The 27,092-nt window shown below is 40.9% G+C and overlaps 1 pseudogene; it reads left to right on the forward strand.

Annotated features, from left to right (window-relative positions):
- Positions 1-4,080: 4,080 nt before the first annotated feature.
- LOC129013039 (large ribosomal subunit protein eL33-like) lies at positions 4,081-4,442 on the forward strand (annotated as a pseudogene).
- The last annotated feature ends 22,650 nt before the right edge of the window (positions 4,443-27,092 follow it).

The raw sequence follows: 27,092 nt of genomic DNA on the forward strand, positions 1-27,092 counted from the left end.
TAAAACACTGTCAGTAGATAAATATTTGTTATCATTAATACTATAATTATTAAAAATAATTAATAAGATAATTATTATTTTAAAATTTTCCCATTGCTAATATCAGTCTAAAATGTGAATTTTTATGAGTTTTCCAATAAATTCATATAACTGAATTTCCAGCCAGCTCACACTTCTTTATCTTGTTCATAAGGATACCATTTAAAATACTGTCAAATATCTTGCTGAAATAGACTTGTGGCATTTTCCTGATATGTCAGTCTAATAATCATAGCAAAATAAGGACATGCATTAGGGGTGTATAAATTGTTCAAAGTAAATCTATGCTAATCCTTGAGATTACTCCTTTCTTTTATGAATACTCATTATTTGTTAATTTTCTATTTGAGAATTTTCCTAAACAATACACATCTATTTTATTAGTATGTAGTTTCCAGTTTTAATCATTTTCTCTTTCTGAGTAGCTTTCATAGGCTTTTACTTTTCTTGTCTCATATTTGATATGGTTTCTCAAAGATCTCAGCTCTTTAGTCCTGTCTGAAAGCTGTCTATTTACTAACAAGATGAGAACAAAGTCCTTTCATCTGCACCTAGGCACTAGGACTCCTGCAAAGAGCTGAGGTCTTTTCCTACCACTTCCACAGCTAACTTGGGCTGTAATTCCTTTCTGCTGTGAGGGTCTTATCTTTGAATAAAAATAGAAGTAAACGAAGAGTTAGAAATTGTCCTCCATCTTGGATAAAGTGTAAGTGGAGGTTCGGCAAATGCTGAATGCCCTGAAAAGTGCCCGTGCCCCATAGAATTGGACCAGCAAAGTGCCTGTGCCACAAGAATTAGACCAGCGAGGCATGTTTCTCTCTGAGCATCAGTAGTAGTACTTCCTCATCCTCAGAACAGCCTGCATGAGAGAAAGTGCTCCTTAAGTTCAGATCTGCCATCCTTCCCGGAATATCTTGGTTCACAAAAGTGTGATTCAGATTTCACCTGAAATTTCACTTGCTCCTTAAAGAAGCAGAGGCAGAAACAATTACTAGATGTTTTTGTTTAAATATGCTGAACAATCTTGTTCAGGAAATACATTCTAGTATCTAAGCCTCAATTCATGATACTAGAGATTTTAGTTTATGGCTTCTTGTTCTTTCTTCAGTGAGTTGGAGGACATCTCACAAAAACTGACATTTACTTTTAGGTGATGAATATGCTTCCTATAAATAAAGAATAATGATGGATTATCTACTGAATGGTAAGTATGATACCAAACTACTGCGCGCCGTGGACTGAATTGTGCCTCTTCCAAATTCATGAGCTGAAGCCCTAAGCCCCAGTATGACTATATTTGGAGATTGAGATTTTAAGGAGATAATTAAGGTTAAATAAGGTCATAAAGTAGGGCCCTGATCTGATATTGATATCCTGATAAGAAGAGACACCAGGCCAGGTGCGGTGGCTCACACCTGCAATCTCAGCACTTTGGGAGGCCGAGGTGGGTGGATCACTTGAGGTCAGAAGTTTGAGACCAGCCTGGCCAAAATGGTGAAATCCCTTCTCTACTAAGAATACAAAAACTAGCCAGGCATGGTGGCAGGCTCCTGTGATCCCAGCTACTCAGGAGGCTGAGGCAGGAGAATTGCTTGAACCTGGGAAGCGGAGATTGCAGTGAGCCAAGATCATGCCATTGCGCTCCAGCCTGGGTGACAGCAAGACTCTGTTAAAAAAAAAAAAAGAAAAAAAGAAAGAAAAGAAAGAAAGAAAAAGAAAAAGACATCAGAGAGCTAATGCCTTGTCTTCTCCTCCCCCTGCTCCTTGTCTTCCCCCTCCTTCTTCCCCTGCCCCTACCTTATGAAGACAGAGCAGGAAGGTGAGCATCTACAATCTAGGAAGAGAGCCCCCACCAGAAACCCATCCTGCTGGGCCTTCACCTAGGACTTTCAGCCTCCAGAACCACAAGAAAATTAATTTCTGTTGTTTAAACTGGCATTTTATTATGACAATTTGAGCAGTTGTATGTGCTATGAAAAGAGTATAGCCACTGGATAAGTGTTGTACTTAAATTTTAAAGCTAACCAAACTTAGGGTCGTAATTGTTGGTTGATCTTGGACAAGTGATTATCCTCTTATCATCCTTCTTCATATGTAAAACGGGGCTAACTTTATGAGGTCTGTCTCACAGGATTATTTTTTAGATTAAAAGAACAATGTGTGAAGCCAGTTGTTTTCATGCTTTGCTGCAGATTGGAAACACCAGAGGATCTTCTAGAAAATGCCGATGCTTGGCTCTCAACCCCAGTTATTGTGGATTAACTGGTATAGGGCATTGAGAGTTTTAAAATCTTTCTAGGTGATTGAAATGTGCAACAAAGTTTGGGAACCAAGGTATTAAAATATTAGATACAGAACAGGTATCTGTTAAATAGTGGCTTTTCCCCCTTTGCTTTTTCTTCCCTGATAATACAGAAGCAATGTGCTTTATTTTTTATATCTGACTTGAACAAGATGCATCATTTTGGTAAGAATTGACGGCCTGAACAAGATAAAGCTCTTGCTGTCATGGGGCTGACATTCTCATGGAGCATCTTTTCATATAAATATTGCTTCTATAGTCATCTCCCATGTTTAGACTGTCCAGGTTCCTGAAGATCTGCAGTCTTTGCTAATTTCTCAAATCAGCATGCACACTTGTCTTCAATCTCCCTCTTTTCTTCTTCCCTGCCACCCCCGGCCTCCGGTAAACACACCTCTGGCTAGCACCTATTTCCAGCTTCCAAGCCTCTCTCAGATCCAGGATAGCTGCTGTGAAAAGTAAGTGGATGCACCTCCCAGCTGGTCTGTCACTTGGTGGAGAGGCTGCACCTGCCTTCTGCCCCTTGGGGTTATTATCTTGCAGCTGGGTACTCCCAAGGGACACTCTGCAGCCTTTACTCCTAGATTTCAACATGAAATTACCCATTTGCCTAACTTCTCATTCTTTGGAGGAAATTTATCTCCAGGACTTGAAAACCAATCAACAACTAGGTATTTGTTTTAGTGCTGGGAATTGCAAAATGACCAGTGCCTTTTACCCCCTAGTTCTGATTGTCATTGACTTGCAACATCTCATGAATCAGTTTCTGGGGCAAATCTGCCCTGAGTGGCTTCTTCTCCCAGCATCATATTGCTTTCTGGGAGGTCCTTTTGGCATTGTCTTAAATTGAATTCAAGTTATGAATGTGGAATTATAAAATCACAGTCACAAGGCACAAGGATGGTGCCAGAGAATATGAATGCTGACATCCCACTGGGGTTGAGCTCCAAGACCGTCCTGTAGAAGGGTTTCCAATAAAAATGGAGAAGAGGAGATATAGCAAAACTACCTACAAACTTTAAAAAAATATATACACATCCTCCCCTCCGGTTCTACTATACCCTGGTTGGCTGAAGGGGGATGCTCAATGTGTTTATTTGGGAAAAAAAATCTTCATCAACCACTGCATCAGCAACTTTGTTATTACCATGCCCTTAAGAATTGCCGATTTAGTGACCAGATACACTTGGCTCTAAATCAGTTCTTTCCAACCTCTGTTTGATCATTAGAGTCATTCCCACAGCTTTTACAAAATACAGATTCCCAGGTCCCGCCCCAAATTGCTAAATCAGAATTTTTTAAAGTGTAGTCTATCCTCCATATTCATGGGCTTTACATGCACAGATTCAACTGATTTTGAATGAAAAAATTTTGAAAACAAGGAAAATCGCAATAGAACAAAAAATAATAGAAAATTTAAAAAGTATAGTATAACAACTATTTATAGCATTTACATAGTATTAGGTATTATAAGTAGTCTGGAGATGATTTAAAGTATATAGGAGAATGTATATAGGTTATGTGTAAATACTAAGCCATCTTATATGAGGACCTTGAACATCTGAGGATTTTGGTATCCGAGGGAGTCCTGGAACCAATTCCCCCGGGATACCGAAGGACACCTGTAGTATCAGAAGTCTGTAATTAGAAAAAAGGCCCCAGGTGATTCTGGAATTAGCCAGGGCTGAAGCATTGACATGGTAAGTAAGAGCGTGGATGTTGTTTTTCTCTTCCCGCCATCTTGGCTCCTGTGGAGGCCTGCAGGGAACAGGACTTCTAAAAGGAAATATGTCTGGAAGGCTGTGGTCCAAGGCCATTTTTACTGGCTATGAGCAGGGCCTCCGGAACCAAAGGGAGCACACAGCTCTTCTTAAAGTCGAAGGTGGTTATGCCAGAGATTAAACAGAATTATCTTTGAACTAGAGATGCGCTTACATATACAAAGCAAAGAACAACAAAGTGACTCCTGGCGGCAAACTAAACAAAACCAGAGTAATCTGGGGAAAGGTAACTCTGAAAACGTGCCAAATTCCAAAGCAATCTTCCTGCTAAGGCTATTGGACACAGAATCCGAGCGATGTTGTACCCCTCAAAGATTTAAACTAAGGAAAAGTCAATAAATAAACATGGATTTGCGCTCTTAAAAAAAAAAGAGAGAGCCTGGATGTTGCACCCAAATGTGGAATAAATCTTTATAGGTGTTACAACATCTAACACCTTACATCTGAGGGGTCCTCATAAATCATAATCAAAAGTTGCCATTATTGAGCACCTGTTGTATGTATGTAATGTACCGGGCGCTTTATACACATTATTTCACTCAATTTTCACAATGATCAACTTCATTCAAAAAGTTCAGAGAGATTAAGGCTCCTTGTGTCAGAATCCAGATTGCGACCCAGGCCTGATTCCACAGCTCATGCCTACTTCACACCACATTCTCCCCACCCCATGAGTGTTGAATGCACCATGAATCATCAGTCTTATAGGCCCTTCTAAAAACCAGACCCCCTAGTCTCAAATGCCTCACTCACACCTAAAATTAAGATCCACTTAAGCGTGTAAAGGCAGATGAAAACTGCACAATTCCAGGTAAATGTCTGCATGGGAGCTTTTAGGTAGCCAAAAATAGGTGACTTCCAAATTTAAAGTTTTAAGTATTCATCGTCCCATGGGCATATACAGCACCTCAGAACAGGACTGGCTAGGAAGGGCTGGCATCCAGAGTTTGAGGACCCAAGAGGAAGTACACTGGTGATTTAAGGGGCAAGATTTGAACTGTGAAGGGAAAGACACTTGGAAGGATTCTAGTATGAAGCAAACTGCTTGCTGAGTTATCACTTTTTTCTCCTAGACAGGGTTTCATAAAGTACACATCTTTAATGCCGTTGAGTGGCATTTTACTGTTAACCACAGGTTCCACATGTTGGTTTACACGTGAAAGTAGACATATGATATTGACATCCCTAGAATGGACATATCCAATAAGGTAGGCAGATACTGAATTCAGAGAGGTCAACTAAGGGAGACTGGTAGATGCAGGCAAGGTCCAGAGTCCTGTAAGTTAAGGAAGCTGCTCCAGCCAGGAAATGACACTGGGCTTGGCTGGGTGTGATGGGTTCTGGGCTGACAGACCATGGATGGAGACAGAAAGCTGTCAAAGGTCATTGAAGGCCTGAAGGCAAATCGGGAGACCTCCCAGTCCCTGTAAATCATTAGTATCTCTAAGTACTATAATCAATCCACCCGCCAGAAAATTCTGTGAATTAGAGTCAGAGAATCTTCCAGTTTTCCAGATGGAGGCAGCTGGAGAAGATGTGAAACCGCAGCTTAACCTGTCTTTCCCCTGTGCACATGCATAGACATATACACACATGTGTGCATACACACACACACTCACCAGACCCCTGCCGCTTCATATGCACATCACTCAGCTCTTCTTTCAGGACATCCCCTTATCTTCTCGTTTTAAGCACCATAAAGGACCCCAGTGTGAGTGAAGATTCAGGACGTCCTCAGCTGAGTCTGAGGCTGGAGTCAGGTGATATTTGCCATGCCCGGTGGCTTCATCATGGTGTCCAGGAGCAATTGAGTCCAAGGGTAAATAACACGTCTTGAGGAAGGCAGCTGTCTATTCAGAGATGCAGGGAGGCAGTGAATCCTTCCAGCAAAGGGCATTCCTGGCTTTTAGTTCATTCTGGTGTTGTCACTGATCCAGAAACTGAGTCTTAACGCCTCGTTTGTCCAGAAGTACATCTCCCCTTGATTGGGTAAATGGTGCCCAGTGATACAGTGAGATCTTCACAGGGAAGTTTTTTGCCTGTCATTGCTTTGCATGTTAAAAGGCTCTTAGTTCATCTTAATTAAAAGATAATGGGCGCCGCACCTACTGTCTGTGAACACATCATACAGCTTCCTTGAGTTTAAGAGAGACGGCTTCCACAGTTGACAACAGGTTGGCAGGAAGAGTGGGATGAAGAAAAAGAAGAGGTTAAGGATGACGCCCAGATTTCTGAGTTAGGCGACATAGCTGAGGGTGTGTGGTGACCAAGGTAGTATTTTCATAAGTAGAAACTGATTTTTCAGGAGGACACATAACCATCTACTGACCTGCTTCCTCTGCGTGTGATTCCTCCGGATCTTTCACGCTCCTGCCTTCCACTGCTTTCCTCTCATTCCTACTAGCCTCTTAGCAATCAGACCCTTTCTCCCCTTCCTATTCTCCCTGCCTTGTGATAGCTCCCAATGTTAATCCCCTAATAAATACCTTACACTTAGGTGTATGACCAGTGAGTTCTTCAAAACACTTTCACATACATCCTCTTGTTCTTCCCTGCAAAACAACCTTCCTCTTTAACCGAAAAGGCACCTTCATGGATTTGCTTTTCCCTAAATAGTACAAAATGTGAAGACTGCTGTTTTTTGGCTGTTTTACTTGTATGTTTCCTTCTGTTCATTTTCTTAGTCTATCTGACTTATTGTTGCTTTATTTTAGGCTCTGCATTACTCACTGGCAGAGGCTAGCGCATACCATGCTCAAAGCAGCAAGCACTGAGAATGCTGGAAATTTGGGATCATGTTAGTCAGGAGTAAAGTTTACTGTACTAGATCCATGCACTTAGAGCTGTCTGACAATGGACCAAGCTGCTTTAGGAGGTGGTGAGACCTCCAACCAGTGGAGATGTTCAAATAGCAACAGGATGGTTTTTCCATATATTGCAGAGGAAATGATGGATAGAGTAGGTTAGATTGAAACCCCCCATACTTCCTATTAACTTCTCTGATTTTCTCATTACATGAAAATGTTGGCCAAAATTTTGCAGCAAGGATTGTGGTCTGAGGGTTGTGTTTTAAGAGAAGCCTTTTGAGTATGTAAATTTTGATAGGCCCTCCCTCTTAAAAGTAGCCTTGGGTGAAATTTTTTGGTCTTCATTCAGTTTTTCCTTCCTTTAACACTACATAGTGCCATCCAGGTCTTAAAGCAAATGCCTGTTTGTAACTTCTGAAGGTAAAGCCCTTCTCATAGAGCCAGATCCCTCAGCCAGAAGCTAGTGAGTCAGTAAAGGCCAGGCAGGAGAATCGACGGGCCCCTCATGCTCCTGGACCGATTAGTTCTCCCTGCCTTTTCCTTTCTTTTTAAATCTCCTGGCACTTGAAAAATCCAGTCCTCAGCATGCTCCTGGGCCCTTTCCCCAAGCATCACTTAGTCTCAGAGAATGAAAACCATTTTCATGCTAGCCTAAGGAAGCATTTCCCAAAGTGTGATTAGGGGAACACTTGCCTTACTAGATGCTTCTGGTAAACAGGTCCTTCTGCTCAAATATTACTGCACATGTTCTTTCCCTTTGGAAAGTTTCAGTGTGTATTTTCATGTTAAAGCTTTGAGAAATCCTGCACAAAGAAACCTATTACAGTTTGTTAACCCAGAATTTGCCAAATTTGTTTGATCATAGAAATATTTTTCTAGAACATTTATTTTGGAAGTGGAGGAGTGGGAGGGGAATGGGACTATGGCAAATCAGTTGGTACCTGGAATATCTGCAAAGTGTGGCCTGAACAAGGCAAAAAGATCAGTATATCATTCACAATTAAGGGAAATGGTTTTGGTTTCTGGATTATATATTGTTTGGAGCAACTATTCCATGGTGCCCACCTCCACCTCATTGACATAAATGAGGGACAGTTAGCAATATTATCAGTCTTTCAGCAACAGCAAGTCCTAGGTACCTCCCTCTGGAATTAGTCTTTGATGAGTGTTACTGACTTAGCTCCAAGTTGCTGGCTATTCAGGGCAAGATAACCTTCATCTTCACAACTGTGCCCAGGTCGTGCCTGCAGCTTCCTCTAGGAGCAAGGGTATTTAATCTTCCAACTCCAGGGCATTTGTCCTGCAGCACCTGGAGTAGAATGATAACTCCTGCCATGGGATGCTCCTGGCAATTCACTTGGCAGGAGTGAGGGTCTCAGAGGCTCTCTTCACAAATCTCTAAATCAACTGGCCATGCAGATGCGGGAGCAGTAGCAGCTGTTTCAGAGGCAAAGGCCATTCATCTTCTGCCTTTTATTCTCTTGTTTCTGGGGAACCTGGAAGAGTGAAGTTTTCTGCCACCAAGCATTGCCTACCTGAGTGTTCATTAAGGTTCACGCAGGACTATGGAATATGCTGGGTGCCTTCAGAAAGCTTTCACGTGGAGGGCAGTGTTCTTTTATGAAAAGGCCTTAGAAGCACAAAGGTTCTGTTTTAAAAGAGCTCCTGAAACCCAAAGTTCCTGCTCTGCAGTTTCTGTTGTGACTAGACAATACAAATCAGAAATTTATTGTGCCCAGTCCTGTTCTAAGAACTGAGGGAGATTCAGAAAAAAAGTATAAGATGGTGAATCTGAGCTTTTGGTTGAGTAGTGGTAGTACCTAGGGGAGGTCTCAGGGAAGGGCTTTAGTTATCCCCCACTAATCTCTACCCTCCTCTTGAACTACTAAATAAGCCTGAGATTTATTTTTTTAAAGGAAGATTTGCCTGGTTAACATGGTTCAACAACTCCACATGGATGTTTAAAAGAAATCACACATGTAACATCTCCAAAGCTAAACTCTTTTCCGGCCTGCACATCCCCAGTCTTCATCTCAGTTGACAAGTGACACTATCCTTCTTTAGAGAAGCCTTTGAGTCATTCCTGAGTGGAGTCAGGCTACTCTCTGTTAGTAAGTCCTGTTGAATCTACCTCCAAAAAAAGCCAAGATTTACCCCCCAAAAGAGCCAAAATCTAACCACTCTCATAACCTTCCTTCTTGCACCCTTGCCTAAGTCATCTTCCTCTCTCACCCAGTTTTACAACAACAGTCTCCTGACAGGTCTTCCTGTTTCTGCCTTTACCCACAATTATAGTCTATCCTCAACCCAACGCAAGAACGCCTCTTAAAATGAGAAGTCAGAAAATGGGATTTCTCTGTCCAAAACACTTTCAGGGTCATGCTTTCTTGTGCAAGGAATAAGCCACAGTACTTTGGTTACCTCCACAGTCCTCCATGGTCTGCCCTTCCTGCTACCTCTGATTTCATTCCCTACCACATTTCTTTTTCCTTCTGCTCCAGTCATATTATCCGAAAATCTCCAGCACAGTCTTCCTCAGTACCTTGTGCTTGTTGTCCCTTCTACCTGGAAGTCTGTTTGCTCAAGATATCTACATGGCTCAACCCCTCACATTTGTTAGGTCTTTGCTTAAGGCTCTCTCTCTCTACCTTATATAAAACCTTCACTATCTCCCTTTTGCTGCTTTATTTTTCTAGCATTTATCACCATCTGCCACAGTTTGTAGTTTACATTTATGTCTCCCCCACTCCCCACTAGTATCTAAGCTCCTTGAGGGCATTTTTAAAAAAATCTGTTTGATTCAGTTTCATGGAACAGGGCCCAGCATATATAAGGCACTCAACAAATATTCACTGAATAAAGGAACCAAAGAATAGTAACATTATATATATCAATATACCACATGAGGCAGGTGCTATATATATGATTTCATTTCATCTTCACAACCTCCCAGAAAGCTAGGTATTATAATTACATGTCCCACCACAATTAACCACGAGAAAACCCAGGCACAGAGAGGCTAAATGACTTGCATTCAATCAGCAATGGTCACAGTCACATTTCAGACTCACACCTATCTACCTCCTAAATTCATGTTTCCAACCACTCTACTCAATTCCTTCCTCTTACAGTCCCCCAGACAACCAGAGCTACTGGGATCTCCAAGGAAAGAGAAATGGATTGTCACAGTGGGAGATCTGCAAAAGCTTCCCCCAGAAGATAGAATTTGATGTGGACCTTAGCAGATGAATAAATTCTAACAGGTAGAGAAAATACTGGGTGGCATTCTAAGCTGGGGAGAAGCATGAGAGGTATGGAAGCAGAGCAATTCAAATGTGCTCATCCAGGGGTGGCTTAGATAGGCAACCTCCTCATCCAAGTTTGCCTTGGACTTCCTGGTTCTAACATCAACAATCCTGTGTTCTGGGAAAACTGGGACAGAGGGTCCCCTAAGTGACAAATGGATCAGGTTTAACAGGGTAAAGCGTTCATTGTGCCCATTGTTGAGGACATATTGAAAGTAAAAGTGGCAAAGAGTTTTGAGGCTGAGGAAATGAGTTTGGAGCTCATTGTGCAGGTAAGGGGAAACCTTTGGAGGTTTTGAGAAAGGGATGATGTGTGGAAACACAGGGTTACATGAAGCAGGAAAAGTCAATATTAACCTGATTGTGGTGAAGTACTGCCTTGTATGGGGTCAACCATGGATGCCAGAGGAGCTGACAGTAGAAGGAGACCAATCAAGTCTGGACTCAGCTATCCCAGGTGTTTCAGGGAGGTGCTACCTCTTGAAACTGGCATTTCCCCCTCTCCTTATAGTTCTCCAATCCTTTTTACATCTGTTACCAACATCATCTCCTGAGCGTGGATAGAGGTATGTCATCTTCCATGCCTTTGCATCCAGAAGTATTTATAAACCTTGGAGACCCAGGGAAAGCCCCTGTCTTGGGCTTCATTTCACATTCTCTCATCACCTCAAGCTTCTCTTTGCTCAGGCATGGACCTATGAGATGCTTCCTTCTAGAGTGGCAGGCCTTGTGGCCAAGGTCCTCTCAGATCCTACGCACTGGTTTGCTTTCATATGATCACTTTTCATCCTCTCTTTTGGGAGTTCTACACTTACTAATTCAATGGAAAGCCCTTAATTAAAGAAAAGGGTGAGCACAGTGTCCATGCATATTTAAATAGATGAGAAATAAGCACTGGGCAGCCTGCAAGTGGCCTTCACCCTTGGAGAGATCTATGCTCATGTTTATAAACTGCACAGAAGGCAGTGGTGCCAGATAAAAAAACAACCAAAATAAATGCATCTGATGGTTTGTGTCTCCGTGTGGCATACATAATATCAAATACAACAGTCCTACCATCAGAGGTCCTCAGCACTTCATGAACTACATAGCAAGGGAAGTAAGGCCTCAAATAAACTGTTGTTCAACTGTGATAAGCAAACTTAGTCCTGGTAGAGCAGAAAACTGTCCTCTGTTCTCACAGATAACTTACACACACACACACAGACACACACACACCCTTGTTTCTTTTTTAAATCTTCAGAACATACAAATAAATTTTGTCTTAAAAATTGGCTGGGCGTCATAGCTCATGCCTGTAATGCCAACATTTTGGGAGGCTGAGGTGGGCAGATCTCTTGAGGTCAGGAGTTCGAGACCAGCCTGGCCAACATGGTGAAACCTCGTCTCTACTAAAAATATTTAAAAAAAATTAGCTGGGTGTGGTGGCTCACACTTGTAATCCCAGCTACTCCTCCAAAGGCTGAGGCAGGAGAATTGCTCGAACTTGGGAGGTGGAGGCTGCAGTGAGTGGAGATCACACCGCTGCACTCCAGCCTGGGTGACAGAGTGAGACTCTGTCTCAAAAAAATAAATAAACAAAAAATAAATAAATATGAATAAATACAAGGTCCATAGAAATAACTGACCTCAGTGCCTAGGAAATCATTTGCCTCCAGTTTCCTTCAGAAGTTAAGTCAGGCTTCACTCAAAGGTCAAGAAGCCAGAGCTCAGTTCTTCCTAGCTGTACCTCAAGCTTAATTTGCTAGGTGAATAGGAGGTGATGTCCAGCAATTGCAATGAAAGCAAGCTCTTCAAATGGAGCAACTGTAGTCTGCACAATGAGATGTCTTGGAATCAGCCAGACTCGCCCTCCATCCCACCATGCTTTCTGAAGTGATGAGGATGGAAACAGAAAAAGAGGCTCTGGCATTATAGAACCCTATTAGGGCGGTGGCAAAGGGTTGAACCCAGAACTGGCTGAGCTGCTGCTTCTTTCCTCCATTTTCCCCACTCATTTCAATGTTGCTGATTTGCATTCAGAAGGAGCTGAATTCAGTCTGGATACATCAGTTACTAGCTGCATGAACTAAGTAACTTACTTAACTTCTAAACTTAAGTTTATTCATGTATAAAACAGGGAAAGTTTCTTGGTAATCTGAAAATTGCTACAGTGTTGTAAGAACTTAGCATAGTACCTAGTATATAGTAAGAGGTAGGAAGTGGTAACTGGAGTTACTATGCCTTCGGCTAGTCTATTTTCTGGCTTCTTCTATTCTTACTTCTCCTGCTCACCCATCTCACACCCTAACTTCAACTCCCAACCCAGGGACAGTAAACTGATACTTGCTTTCACCTGCCATTGATTGATTTGTGAGATGGGCTGCCTCACAAAACCACTCTTAGGAATTTAACTGGATTTGAAATTTAAAACCATCTCTTATTCATGTGTGGCTCAGACATTGCTTTGAACCTGGTTAGTTCAAGATTTTTTTTTAAAGATGGATATATGTTTAAAAAGCTCACAAGTCCTCTTGGGCACCAAATGGCTCTTTGGAAAGAATCCTGTGACAAGTTAAGTGTAAATGAACCAGAAACATAGAGATTAAATTCCTCCTGAAATACTTCTGGGTGTGGAAATTAAGAAAAAAGCAATTGCAAGATGTCTCCAGTTTTGCAGACCTGCATGCAGCTGGCTTCCCTTAAGGCTGCCTGCTGAGCTGTGGGAAGAGCTTGGCTGGCTCGGCCAGGCCTCCGGGGTACCCCTGCAGCCGTGGGGTTACTTATTCCTGAGATGGGGCAGCGGAGGCAATTTGATGGAGGTAACTTTCATTCTAACTGCTCTTCCGGCGAAGCTCCTCTCTGGGGATCTCAGACTGGCACCTTTCACCATTGTTAAATTCACTTAAGATAAAAGCGACACCAGGCAAATGACAAGGGAAGAGCCATTAAGGGATGAGCGTAAGCAGTGACTGACAGGCAGGCTCTGCAAAGCGCTCAGCTGCCAGCCCCAGCCTTGGCAGGAATCATCACCCTGAGTGCCTCCCATAGCCAGCACTTGACAAATGGGCAAGATTCAGTCCAAGCCTGTGGGCTCAGCCCTTTGTTTCCCAGAGCCTCAGTCTCCATGCCTATTCACCCACACACTACCAGCCCCTCCACCCAGGAACAGCATCAGCAACCACGCAGAGAGGAGCCCATTGCTGCTGAAGGTGAGAGGCTGTCTTCTGCCTGCTTTCAGGTGAGTGCCTGTGGGTGGTGAGCCATGGAGCGTGGACGACTACGAATTCCTTCACTGCATAGTTAGGAGAGACGATATGAAGATTGAACTCAGCAAACCATGGCAAATACACACCCTGCCAAGTCTGTCTTTTATACTGTTGTTTTTCGGTCCAAGTGTAAAATTATGTTGGCCATCTTGGTCTTTTCTTGGGATTGTGCACAAGGACACCCAATGGAGCTCCTTGCTGGGATATACTCACCATGCAAGCGGGCTCATACAGGTGTCCTGCAACACTGGCTCTTAGTAAATTACTTGCTAAATAATGCTTTTTTTATTATTATTATTAAGGTGACTTCTTTTACTGGAAAAAATTAGAAAAATACAAAAATAAAAACCTACAAAGAACAACGGCAATCACATAGAAGGTCCGTAATTGTTAATATATTATTGCATTTCTTAAGTGAAAGGTCTCCATAGCGAGATTGCATGGGGTCGTATTCTTGCTCTGCCACCTATCAGCTGTGTAAGCTTGGGTGAGTTACTTAACTTCTCTGTGCTTTCATTTCTGCATCTTTAAAATGAAGATAAGTATAGAACCCACCTCATGAAGTTATTGTAAGCATTAAATGAGTTAAAAACATAAAGCTCAGAACACTACAAAGACTCATTAAATGTTAGCCGTTATCATGCACCAATTTTCACTAACCTGTCATTGTAGTTGTGATTCCATTATATCAGTGCTTCTCTGCCTTGGGAGATTTTGACCCCAGGGAACATTTGACAATATCTGGAGACATTTTTCGGTTGTCACAACTAAATGAGTTGGGACTACTGTCATCTAGTGGGTAGAAGCCAGAAATGCTACTAATCTTCCTACAATGCATGGGATAGCCCTCAATGACAAAGAATTGGCCACTCAAAAATGTCAACAAGTGCCAAGGTTGAAAGACCTACATTAGATTACTATACACATTGTGACAGATCCCAGCCCTGACTTGCTCCCTGTGGATTTCAGCTGTCCCTCGGGGCATGTCTTGCAGGATCGTGGAGTCTCATATATGCTTGGGAACACAACTCTTTCCTGCTCCAGCCTGCTTGCCATCCATGCTGCTGCTATTCTCCATGAGATGGCTCTTTTGGTGGGCACAGCTACCCTGTGCTGGTGCCAGCCTGAAATGAGTGGGAGGGTGGAGAGAGGCTGACCAGTGACTCTCTCTTAAATCTAAGGCCCATGTTGTTCCTTAGATTCTGAAGTGGCATAGTTGGTGCCCAGAGGCTAGCAGACTTTTACCAACATAGTTCTTCAGCTTTTCTCCCTAACTTCTCTCTCACTTGAGACTCAAAACCTGACTCTGGCTGGGTTTTGAAACAGAGTCCATGCCATTGAAATCATTCCCACTGCCTTTTCCCTCCATCACTTTGGCTATCTTCATCCCCAATATGTCTTTCTCTTTCTTGAGCCAAAAAACATAAAGATCTCATGAATATCAGTCTTAACAACTCATACAAATAGATTCTTAGGGGAAGCAAGCCAAAAATATCCATATCTCAGCAATATTCTTTCTTGTACACACAAACTTAAAGATACATAACTTTTTAAAACAAAAGTGTGATTTTACTACACACCCTGACACCTTACTCTTTCACTAAAGAAAATGGCATTAACACCTTCAGATGTTGTTAAATTGTCTTCTATATCACCATTTTATTGACTGTATAGAATTCCATTTTGTCACTATATAATATCTTTGGGCCCATTCCCCTTTTATTAGACATGGAGGTTATTCCTTAATGCTGACAATTATACGAAATGCCACATTGAATATAATTGTAAAGCAGCTTTTCATACTTGTTTAGTATTTTTCTAAGATAAATTTCTAGAATGTAATTTAAGGTTTTTTGATACCTACTATAGAAAAAAAATTGTGACAGTTAGTTTTATGTATCTACTTGAATGGATCCAGGATGCCCAGATAGCTATTTAAACATGACTTCTGGGTATGTGTGTGAGGATGCTTCCAGAAGAGATTAGAATTTGAATTGGTGGACTGAGTAAAACAGTTGTCTCTCCCCGGTGTGGAAAAGCATCATTCAATCTGTTGAGGGTCTGAACAGAACAAAGGGATGAAGGAAGGATGAACTTGCTCTCTGCCTGATTGCTTGAGCTGGGACATCCATCTTCTCCTGCCTTTAGGACTCCTGGTTCTCAGGCTTTTAGACCTGAACTGGAATCTGCAGCCACTGGCTCTCTGGTTTTCAGGTCTTCAAACTACATCACCAGCTTTCCTGGGCCTGAACCTTGCCAATGACAGATTGTGGGACTTCTCAGCCTCCATAATCATGTGAGCCCGTATTTTATCACCAATATTTTTATCTATATCTATATATTTACATATCTATCTGTATCTATATCTCCTATTGGGTTTCTTTTTCTAGAGAACTCTGACTAATACAAAAGGATTTATGAGCTTTGTTTTAGCCAACAGCATCTGCCCATTGGAAGCACATTGGAATGGCAATCCAATATCCAAAATGGCTGGGAAAGTGAAGTACTTCAGTTATTGGAACATACTAGTCAGCTGAGAATTTCCATCTGCCAATATTACAAGTGAGAGGACTATTTCTAAACACTTAACACTAAATTATACAGAACAAAATTCTATCTTCTTTGGACTATTCAAAAGTCATTTTGAAATGGCTGCTGCATGGCCAGCAGACTGAGGTGAGAGAAATTTGTAGCAGTAGAGAATCCTCATTAATGCAGCCAGGCCTTCCCTTTCTAGGCAATTCCTGGATCTAGGGGAGATTAACTGAGACTGACACCTTTAAAGGTCTGAAAAGATATTTACTGTCTACACTCTCGGAGCACTTCTCTCTATGAGGCCTCATCCATATAACAAGGCTACCTTTGCTAGATCGGCCTCTTCCTTTCTCCCTCTCATAACCTGTCTTGCCACTAAACCTGATTTACCAACATAACCAGTTTTGGGCTGTACTCTGAGCTCACATTTTTTTCTATAACCTCAAGATGGAATATAAGATTCTGTACCTTATTGTTGGCTTGGGTCTTTATTCTGAAGGTTCCTGTGTGTGCACGTTAAATAAGTTTGTATGTCTTTTCTCCTATTAAAGCAAAAACAAAAACAAAAGTCATTTGAGGTGATTCCAGGTAATCATTATAACCTAATTTGTCAATGCGGAGTTTCAGATGATGTTTTGAAAAGCTCTGCCTGGGCAACATGGCGAGACCCCACATCTACAAAAAATTTAAAACTCAGCTGGGCATGGTGGCGTGCACCTGTCCCAGCTACTTGAGAGGCTGAGGTGGAAGGATTGCTTGAACCCAGGAGTTCAAGACTGTAGGGAGCTGTGATAATGCCACTGCACTCCAGCCTAGGTGACAGAGTGAGATCCTGTCTCAAAAAAAAAAAAAAAAAGAAAGGAAAAGAAGAGCTCTAAGTGGCAAAGAATTATGGAAATGTAAAGGTTTATTATTTCAGTTTTCAAATAGGGAGAAACTGTATTGACCAGATTCATCAAGAAATGACATATCTTAAAAGCTTCTTTTTTGGGTAAGTTTCTAATAGCAACTTGTTTACATGTCATTTACCTCTTCCTCATAAAAGCAAAATAAAGAGTATGTAAAAATTCCTGTTTCAGCTTTTGATGGTGTTCCAGATGAATGTGTTTAACTATAATTTTAATATCTCAAAACACTGTCAGTCATAAATTTTTTTCAGTATGTGTCAATAATAAAAATAAGGATGATAATAACAGGGAAGCATCACAATGAAGGAAAAAAGTACTTTCTTCTACCCTGTGGATGCACGAAGTGAGGGATCTATAGGCAGACCCAGCACTGCTCGTAACTAGCCCTATAGCCCTGGCCTTGGGCAAGTCAATTATTCTTTTTGGAACATGATTTTTTCATAGATAAGGAAAAGGTGGGAGGGTGGTGGGAAAAGGGAAAGGAGCAGAAAAGATAACTATTGGGTACTGAGCTTAATACCTGGGTGATGAAATAATATGTACAACAAACCCCCATGACACGTGTTTACCTATGTAACAAATTTTCACATGTACCCCTAAACCTAAAATAAAACTTTAAGAAAAGAAAAGAGAAGGTGGTGATTTCTGAGATCCTTTAAGCTGTAAAATGTCTACGATTTTATGACTTCACTCACATCTTTAGGAGGTTTTGAAATTCTGTTCTCTCATCTTCTTGAAGAAATTTCAAGCTAACAAAAACCATTTTTCTTAAGTAACAAACTATTGAGTGAGATTTTTTCCCAATGTCCCGGAATGTTGGTTAAAGCCCCAAGCTGAGAACAATGGGTAAGAAGTATATCTGTCAGAGGCATTTGAACCAAAGTGACTCCATCTTGAATAGGGTAAAATGAGACTGAGATCTACTGGGCTGCTTTCCCAGGAAGTTAGGCATTCTAAGCCACAGGATGAGACAAGAGATCAGCACAAGATACAAGTAATAAGACCTGGCTGATAAAACAACTTGTGATAAAGAAGCTAGCCAAAACCCACCAAAACCAAGATGGGGACAAAAGTGACCTCTGGTCATCCTCACTGCTCATTATATGCTAATTATAATGCACTAGCATGCTAAAAGACACTCCCAACAGTGCCATGACAATTTACAAATGCCATGGCAACATCTGTAAATTACCCTATATGGTCAAAAAGGGGAGGAACCCTCAGTTCTGGGAATTGCCCACCCCTTTCCCAGAAAATTCATGAATAATCCACCCCTTATATAGCATATAATCAAGAAATAACCATAAAAATAGCCAACCATCAGCCCTCAGGGCTGGCTCTGCCTATGGAGTAGCCATTATTTTATGTCTTTACTCTCTTAATAAACGTGGTCTCACTTTATGGATTCTCCTCTAATTCTTTCTTGCATGAAATCCAAGAACCCTCTCTTGGGGTCTGGATCTGGACTCCTTTCTGGTAACATCTCCTCATTTTGAAAAGAAGAATTAAAACATTCTGCTGAACATACTCAAAGAAAGCAGAACCTGTTCAGCAACAATCAACCCACATCAATGCCCAGTAGAGAATATAAAACAAGTCCAGAGATTGAATGCGTGACTGAAGAGTTACACTGAAATGTTTTAGACTAGCAGTGGTATCTCTTCTTCATTTACGTTTTTAGGGTTGTCCTTCCCCAAATCAAGTGATGAGGATTCATGAGAAATACACATACAAGTTGAGGGTGCCTGTGAAAAGTGAGAGAAAGGCCTCTCACTTCCCCACTGGATGTTTACAGGGTGTGGAGTTGAAGGAGGGAGAAGGGGTGAAAGGGTCTTGGAAGGATTCTTTGAGATTGTATGTGAAACTCATGACTGTTGTCTCTTCTCTCCTAGAATCGGGCCTGAAGACCAGCTGTGGACATGCACAATGGTAGAATGAGGAGAGACGGTGGCAGTAGACAGCCATCTCCATTACCAGGTTTTGGTCTGGCAGGGATGAATGAGTTTCCTGTGGCCAAGCGGGTCCTGTGGGAAGTTTCTGGGCTTGAGTCACCATACAAGAAGGAAGCCTGTTGGGGCAAAAGTACTTCAGGAGTAACAGCTGTGGGGTGAACAACACAGACAGCCAGGGGTAGCCGAGAGGATTACTCGGCACCAGTGACATACAAGTCTTCCCTTCTTCATCTATAAACCCCTTCCCCCTACTTGGACCCCAGGATATCCAGAGGACAAATTGGAGAGGTGGCCAAGAATGAGAAGCCACATTTGCCTCCTCCCTCACTGTAGATGCTTGAGCCACAAGAAAGGCATGGGATAAAGCGGGAAAAGAAGTTGCAGATTGCATCTGAGATCTAAGTTTTTGTTGCCGTGGTGGTGGTGGTCGTTGTTCTTGGAGACAGGCTTTTGCTCTGTTACCCAGGCTGGAGTGCAGAGGCTCGATCATAGCTCGCTGCAACCTTGAAGTCCTGGGCTCAAGTGATCCTCTTGCCTCAGCCACCCAAGTGGCTGGAACTACAGGAATGGACCACCACATCTAGCTAATTCTTTTTTTTCTTTTTTGTAGAGACAAGGTCTCACTTTGTTGCCCAGGCTGGTCTCAAACTCCTGGCCTCAAGCAACCTGGTCTCGGTCTCCCAAAGTACTGAGATTATAGGCGTGAGTCGCCTCTCCCAGCCTTGAGATCAAAGTCACGTTAGACTAGATTTAACCTTTTAATACCTGAAATGGTGTAACAATTAAATAAATGACTGTATTTATGACCATAAGTGAACAAACACTTGAGGAACTGCCTGAGAGTCCATGAAGATATGGGAAAACGGAATATAGCTGGGCAAGTTTCCTGACTGGCAGACCCCACCCACGTCGACAGGAAAATAACATCAATATGTCTAGAATTCATTATGTGTTAAAAATAGTTGGGTTTTTTTTTAATGTGATTTTGTAGCTGAGAAAACGGGGGCATGAACTATGATCTTTTAACCAAATATCTGCTTTGCCTATCACATATCCTAATAGTGCCAGATTATTTTTCTTTCCTAACACATTTTTTTTGTGTATGTGTTTTCTTTTCTATGGTCTTCTTCACTTTCACAACCATAATATTATTCTAAAATACTAACTCCATAGCAACAACAATAATCAGTAAATGTCCTTTCTTCAATAGATATATAGAGGAAGGTTTATGACAAAGTAGTAAGAAAAATCTGTCCATAAAAAAGTAATGTTATTTTAACCATAGAATTGTTACTTTCAGTGAATTCCTTCTTCAGATATACAAGGAATTTACTGAACAAAAAATGAATATTCTTTACTTACTTATGTTTGTATAAGATGTGTAAAAAAAAATCTATACTTTTCAGAGAAATTCTTTCATAAAATTGGGTTTGTGGAAAGCTATGGCTTTTGAAGATAGACTTGGGTTAAATTCCTGGCTCTTCTACTTATTATCTATCTCTGTGACCTCGGACAAATCACTTAGTCTCCCTGAACTTCAGTTTCCTCATCTGTAAAATGGAACTATTAGTATTTATTTCAACATTGTGAGTCTGTGAGGATTAAATGAAATCACATGTGTCACAGATTGACTCAAAGTACAGTCAATAAATTTAAGCTTCCTGTCTTCCTCCCTCTGCTATTTGGTCCTAGACACAAATTTGCCTATCTTTATTTATTATCATTATATATGTGTGTGTGTGTGTGTGTGTGTGTGTGTGTGTGTATAGTTTATTATACCTATTTTACTTAACTTGGTGTTTTTTGTTTTTGCTTTTGTTTGTTTTTTACAGACAGGGTCTCACTGCTGTCCAGGCCGGAGTGCAGTGGCACCATCATAGCTCACTACAACCTCAAAGTGATCCTCCCACCTCAGCCTCCCAAGTAGGTGGGACTATAGGTGCAGGCTACCATGCCTGGCTAATTTTAAAATTTTTTATAGAGACAGAGTCTCATTATGTTGCCCAGGCTGGCCTTGAACTCCTGGTCTTGAGTGGTCCTCCTGCTTTGGCCTCCCAAAGTGCTGGGATCATAGGCATGAGCCATCATGCCCAGCCTTAAATGGTTTTTAATAATTATAAACATAATCTATATTTGTTACAAAGTCAGGAAGTATAATAAAATGTTTAATTTTCTCACCTTCTCTGACTCTAACCTTCTAAAATACCCGATATTAACAGTTTTGGTAGGGGGACACTCTTTCATACTTTTCTTTTTGCTCCTACAAACATGTTTTACACATTACTCTGAAGACTACTTTTTCTTCCACTGAGGCAACTTTCCATGTCAGAATGGGTGCAGTCAATGACTCAAGGGGAGTTTAACAAAGTATTGTCAATTTAGATTCCAAGGTAGGGCTCTGTTCCTCTAAATAATTACTTCCCTCTGGGTTTTTACCTTTGTGAGAGGCATATGAGCTACTTGTTGGATTGGAAACTGTCCCTGATGTCACCTTACAAGCTGTTTCTGTTTAGAACAAGTCCAGTCTCTGGATCATTAGAAAGTCACATGTCACATGTCACAAACTGTCAGCCTTTCTCTCCCATCACTCCTTATTACTTAAGGGTGTTGGCTGAGATCCCAACATCTTTATCTCTCAGGGGTTGGAAGCCTGGGAAGCCTCTGTTTTTCTCTCTCTCTCCTTTCTTTCTCATATCTATCCACCATTGTCATTGTCTTTAAGGAAGGTGTTGCTCATGAATCTCAGAATTACCTGCCTTAAGAAAACAATTTAGAGACCTTGATTCCAGTACTGATGACATCAATACCACCGAATTCAATGGAAAAATAAAAACAAAAACAGCTCTATCCATATCTGACTCTGAGCAGAGTGTGGCCTTAGCCATGGAAGTTGAGGTGTTGAGTTCAAAGGATCATCAAAGATCATTGTCCTAGGCCTGGTGCAGTGGCTAATGCCTGTAATCCTAGAACTTTGGAAGGCCTAGGTGGGTGGATCACTTGAGGCCAGGAGTTGCAGACCAACCTGGCCAACATGGTAAAACCCCATCTCTACTAAAAATAGCAATTCTATTGCTGGATAATCAGTTTCAAAAGTGTATTAGTCCTTTCTCACACCACTAATAAAGACATCCCCAAGACTGAGTAATTTATAAAGAAACAGAAGTTTAATAGACTCACAGTTCCACATGGCTGAGGAGACCTCACAATCATAGTAGAAAGTGAAGGAGTAGCAAAGGCACGTCTTACATGGTGGTAAGTAAGAGAGTTTGTGCAGGGGAACTCCCATTTATAAAACCATCAGCTCTCATGAAACTTATTTGCTATCCCAAGAACAGCATGGGAAAAACCTGCCCCCCATGATGCAATTACCTCCCACTGAGTCCCTCCCACAACATGTGGGGATTATGAGAGCTACAATTCAAGATGAGATTTGGGTGGAGACATAGCCAAACCATACCAAAAGGCAATAAAAAAAAAAAAGTATTTTCTATGATAAAACTGTGATGACATTATTTGTCTGATTATTTTCAAGGAATGGCAGCATCTTTGAGGATCTTGGAGTCAGAGAAATTCGGACACCAAAAAGTTGAAGAGACTTAAGAGGTCCTTTCTACCTTTTTGTCTGACTCTTAATTCTCCTATTTCATCTCCTTGAAATGCGTCATTGATCTTCTGTTTGGAACTCACTAACAATGGAGAGCTTAATTCAACATGACAGAGGGGAGGAACCAGACACATAAATAGCCCATTTTAATAAAATGTGATTAATGCTATAAGAGAGCTGTGGAGTGGCAACTATGGGAGTGGTCACGAGGAGTGGCCTGGCCTGGAAGTCTAGGGAATGAAATAAGGCTTCCAAGGGAAAATGACATTGTGCTGGCTCTTGAAAGAAAGAAGGGAGTTTGGCAGATAAGGGGAATAGTGAGGGAGTGAGTGGAGATCATTCAGAAGTGGGCAAAAATATCAAATATTTAGCAGGTATGTGAATCATCTGACAGATGTCTCAGTGTAGCTGGAGCATGGACTATGGATGAAGGGATGTTGACAGATAAAGCATAGCCCAAACTGGAAACTACTCCATGCTGCGGAGTTTGGATTTTATCCTGAAGTTGAAAGGGAGTCATTTAAGGGTTTTAAGGGATTGACAAGATTGAATCTGCATTTAAAATGAACTGGAATAAGAATGGAATCTGGGAGACCCCGAGGAAGCTAGTGCAAGGCCTGACAAAGAGGGATCAAGGAAGAAGGAGAGACAGCAGTAAAAGTTAAAAAGATTTTATGAGAATGTGGGTGTGGTATGGATAGAGAGTGGGAGAAGTAGAGGGTGATGCCCAGGTTTCTAGCTTGGGTACTTTGGTACCTGAAAAAGTGCGGGGGGAAGCAGAGCAAGTTCTATGCCATCACTGGCAAACTCCAGGTGTAAAGTGAGTCTTCTTGTATTGATCTGAAAATGACTACAACCCTTTAACCTTCTCAAGGATGGTCTTAGTCTCTCCTTCATCATTACAAATAGCAATGAACATTATTTTGTGAATGTACCAAGTTGCAAATAAATATTCTACTGGCAGACTGAGCCAGATTTTATCGTTTCTCTCTCTCTCTCTTTCACTCTCTCTCTCTCTCTTTCACTCTCTCTCTGTCTATATATAATTATATATATAATTGTATATGATGTGTATATACAATTATATAAAAAATATATAATTCTTGTTTTTCTAGGAGCTCAAAGGCTGTATATATATATATATATATATATATATATATATATATATATATATATATAGACAAAGAGAGAGAGAGAGCTCTTAGAAAAACAAGAGTTACAAAACTCCAAAGGTTCACTCCCATGATTATATCTAACGTCTGAAAACAAGCTCGCCTTATGAAATTTTAAGGCCAGGTGCGGTGGCTCATGCCTGTAATCCCAGCACTTTAGGAGGCCGAGGCAGGCGGATAGCTTGAGCCCAGGAGTTCAAGACCAGCCTGGGCAACATGGCAAGATGCTGTCTCTACAAAAAATACAAAAATTAGCCAGGAGTGGTGGTGTGTGCCTGCTGTCTCAGCTACTTGGGAGGCTGAGGTGGAAGAATCAATTGAGCCCTGGAGGTTGAGGTTGCAGTGAACCGTGACTGTGCCACTGCACTTCAGCCTGGGTGACAGAGCGAGACAGAGATTTTTTAAAAAACAGGTAAATAAACGTTCAGAAAATGCAAACACTGGGAAGCAATGGATAAATTGTGAAAAAAGTAATAGTGCCCCATTCTTCCTCTCCTCCCACTGGCCTCTTCATTGCTTGTGTTGCCTGTCTTACCATTTATTCCACCGTAACGACTAGGAGGCTAACCACAGCTCTGTTCCTAATACAATACTCCTCGTTTTGCAAAAGCTGTTGGGAAAAAGGAATCAAATATAGAATTTGCTGAAGGGCACAAATATCAGCAGTATTCAACTATCCGAATCCAACCTATGACATTCAGCTAAATCTGGGAAGTCAAAGATGCTATTCACCCTCTGTGACAACTGTTACTGCTTTTTCCTTTTCCCATCCAAACTTTTTTCAAAGAAAGGATATCTTTTGACTAGGCCAGTTACTAAACTTCACTGAAGAAGAGACGTGAAGAATGAAGTGATTTCATGTAAAGGCACAGTTTGTGGAGGTTATGCCAATTCCTGCTCGGGCCAACATGTTTCTTGCTTAAGAAGTCAGCAAAACTCAAACTGCACAGCCTTTTCTTCCTTCCCGGCATATCTTTACTCATATGGCAAAGTTGCAACCATGTCTTATTTTAATAGGAGTAAACGTAGATATATCTCATTCTTATATTGAGCCAGTATTGCTTTTTAAATATACGGGGAAACATTGTTTTTAATATAGTCCCATTAAGTTAAAAAATGCAGTAAAACATCATCTGAAGATGTAGATGTAAAGCTGGTTGAGTAACAGTATTTTCATTTCACTCCCCACCCTCGAAATTCACTAAATCATTGAAATTAATTTTTAGGAAATAAAGAATAACAAGAAGAGAAATCCCTCTCTAAAGAAAAAAGAAAACTTCACAAACCCATCCTACAACCTATAAAACAGCCACTTAATAACATTAAGTTTGGGCTAAGATGATAGGCCACAGGAAAGCCGAAGGCAGAAAGAAAGCAGAAAATGGACAGATTGCAACATGGAATGTCTGTGAATTAAAGCAGAGAATTATCTCTCATTTGCTTTTAGATGGCCAAGTTTTTTATGGATTTATAAACATTGCTATGCAAAAGATCTTAACCCTTTGTCTTTCACACAGGTTGAATATTTTCTTCTGAATTTTATATTTTAATTAAAATTTTGCATATAACTTATTTTGTTTTGATATTGCTTTTGTTTTGTTTGGGGGTAGGGTGCTTTTTAGGTAGCCAAATAAATTATTTTCCTATCTTTGGTGCTGTGATTAGAAAAAATGCTATAAAATGCTTTACAGCCTTTTTTAACTTAATTAGACTGTATTAAAAACAGTGTTTCCCCATATATTTAAAAAGTGATACTGGCTCAATATAATCATGAGAATATCTACATTTACTCCTATTAAAGTAAGACACGGTTGCAATTTTGCCAAAAGATGAATTAGAGAGTATTTATCCTGATATTTTACCAAAATGTTAGTTCATCTGAAATTGATCTTGAAATTTACCTTTTCCAACAAATTAATTAACCCAGCATTGAATAAACCAAACTTTCTTCTGTCATCTTTGTCACATATTAACTTCTTATATATACACTAAAGTCCTGTTTTTAACTTTTTTTTAACTTTTTAAAGTGATGTTGCAAGATTTTTTTTTTTAACTTTTATTTTGGGTTTGGGGATACATGCACAGGTTTGTTATATGGGTAAACTCATGTCATGAGGGTTAGTTTTACAAATTATTCTGTCACTCAGGTACTAAACCTAGTACCCAGTAGTTATTTTTTTCTGCTCCTCTCCCTTCTCCCACCCTCAAGGAGGTCCCAGTGCCTGTTGTTCCCTTCTTTGTGTACACGTGTTCTCATCATTTAGCTCACACTTGTAAATGAGAAAATGCAGTATTTGGTTTTCGGTTTCAGTGTTAGTTTGCTAAGGATAATGACCTCCAGCTCCATTCATATTCTTGCAAAAGACATGATCTCATTCTGTTTATGACTGCATAGTATTCCATGGTGTATATCTACCACGCTTTCTTTCTTCAATCTGTCATTAATGAGCATTTAGATTTATTCCATGTCTTCACTATTGTGAATAGTGCTGCAATGAACATATGCACGCATATGTCTTTATAATAGAATGATTTATATTCCTCTGGGTATATACCCAGTAATGGGATTGCTGGATCAAATGGTAGTTCTGTTTTTAACTCTTTGAGGAATCACCATACTTCTTTCCACAATGGCTGAACTAATTTACACTCCTATCACTCCCACCAGTACAGTGTATAAGTGCTCCCTTTTCTCTGCAACCTCCCTAGCATCTGTTACTTTTTGACTTTTTAAAAAGATCCATTCTTACTGGTGTGAGATGGTACTAATTGTGGCTTTGGTTTGCATTTCTCTAATGATCAGTGATGTTGAGCTTTTCTTTTTGAGATGGAGTTTCGCTCTTGTTGCCCAGGCTGGAGTGCAATGGTGCAGTCTTGGCTCACCACAACCTCCACCTCCTGGGTTCAAGTGATTCTCCTGCCTCAGCCTCCCAAGTAGCTGGGATTACAGAAATGTGCCACCATGCCCGGCTAATTTTTTATTTTTAGTAGAGATGGGGTTTCTCTATGTTGGTCAGGCTGGTCGTGAACTCCCAACCTCTGGTGATACGCCCACCTTGGCCTCCCAATGTGCTGGGATTACAGGCATGCGTCACCATGCCCGGTCGAACTTTTTTATATATACTTATTGGCTGCATATATGTCTTGTTTAGAAAAATGTCTGTTCATGTCCTTTGCCCACTTTTTAATGTGGTTGTTTGTTTTTTTCTTGTAAATTTTTTTAAGTTCCTTGTAGATGCTGGATATTAGACCTTTGTCAGAAGTATAGTTTGCAAATATTTTCTCCCATTCTGTAGGCTGTCTGTTTACTCTGATGATAGTTTCTTTTGCTGTGTAGAAGCTTTTAAAGTTTGATTAGATCTCATTTGTCAACTTTTGCTTTTCTTGCAATTGCTCTTGGAGTCTTTGTCCTGAAATCTTTGCCTGTTCCTATGTCCAA

Source organism: Pongo pygmaeus, chromosome 1, assembly GCF_028885625.2.
Source record: "Pongo pygmaeus isolate AG05252 chromosome 1, NHGRI_mPonPyg2-v2.0_pri, whole genome shotgun sequence".
Lineage (NCBI taxonomy): Eukaryota > Metazoa > Chordata > Mammalia > Primates > Hominidae > Pongo > Pongo pygmaeus.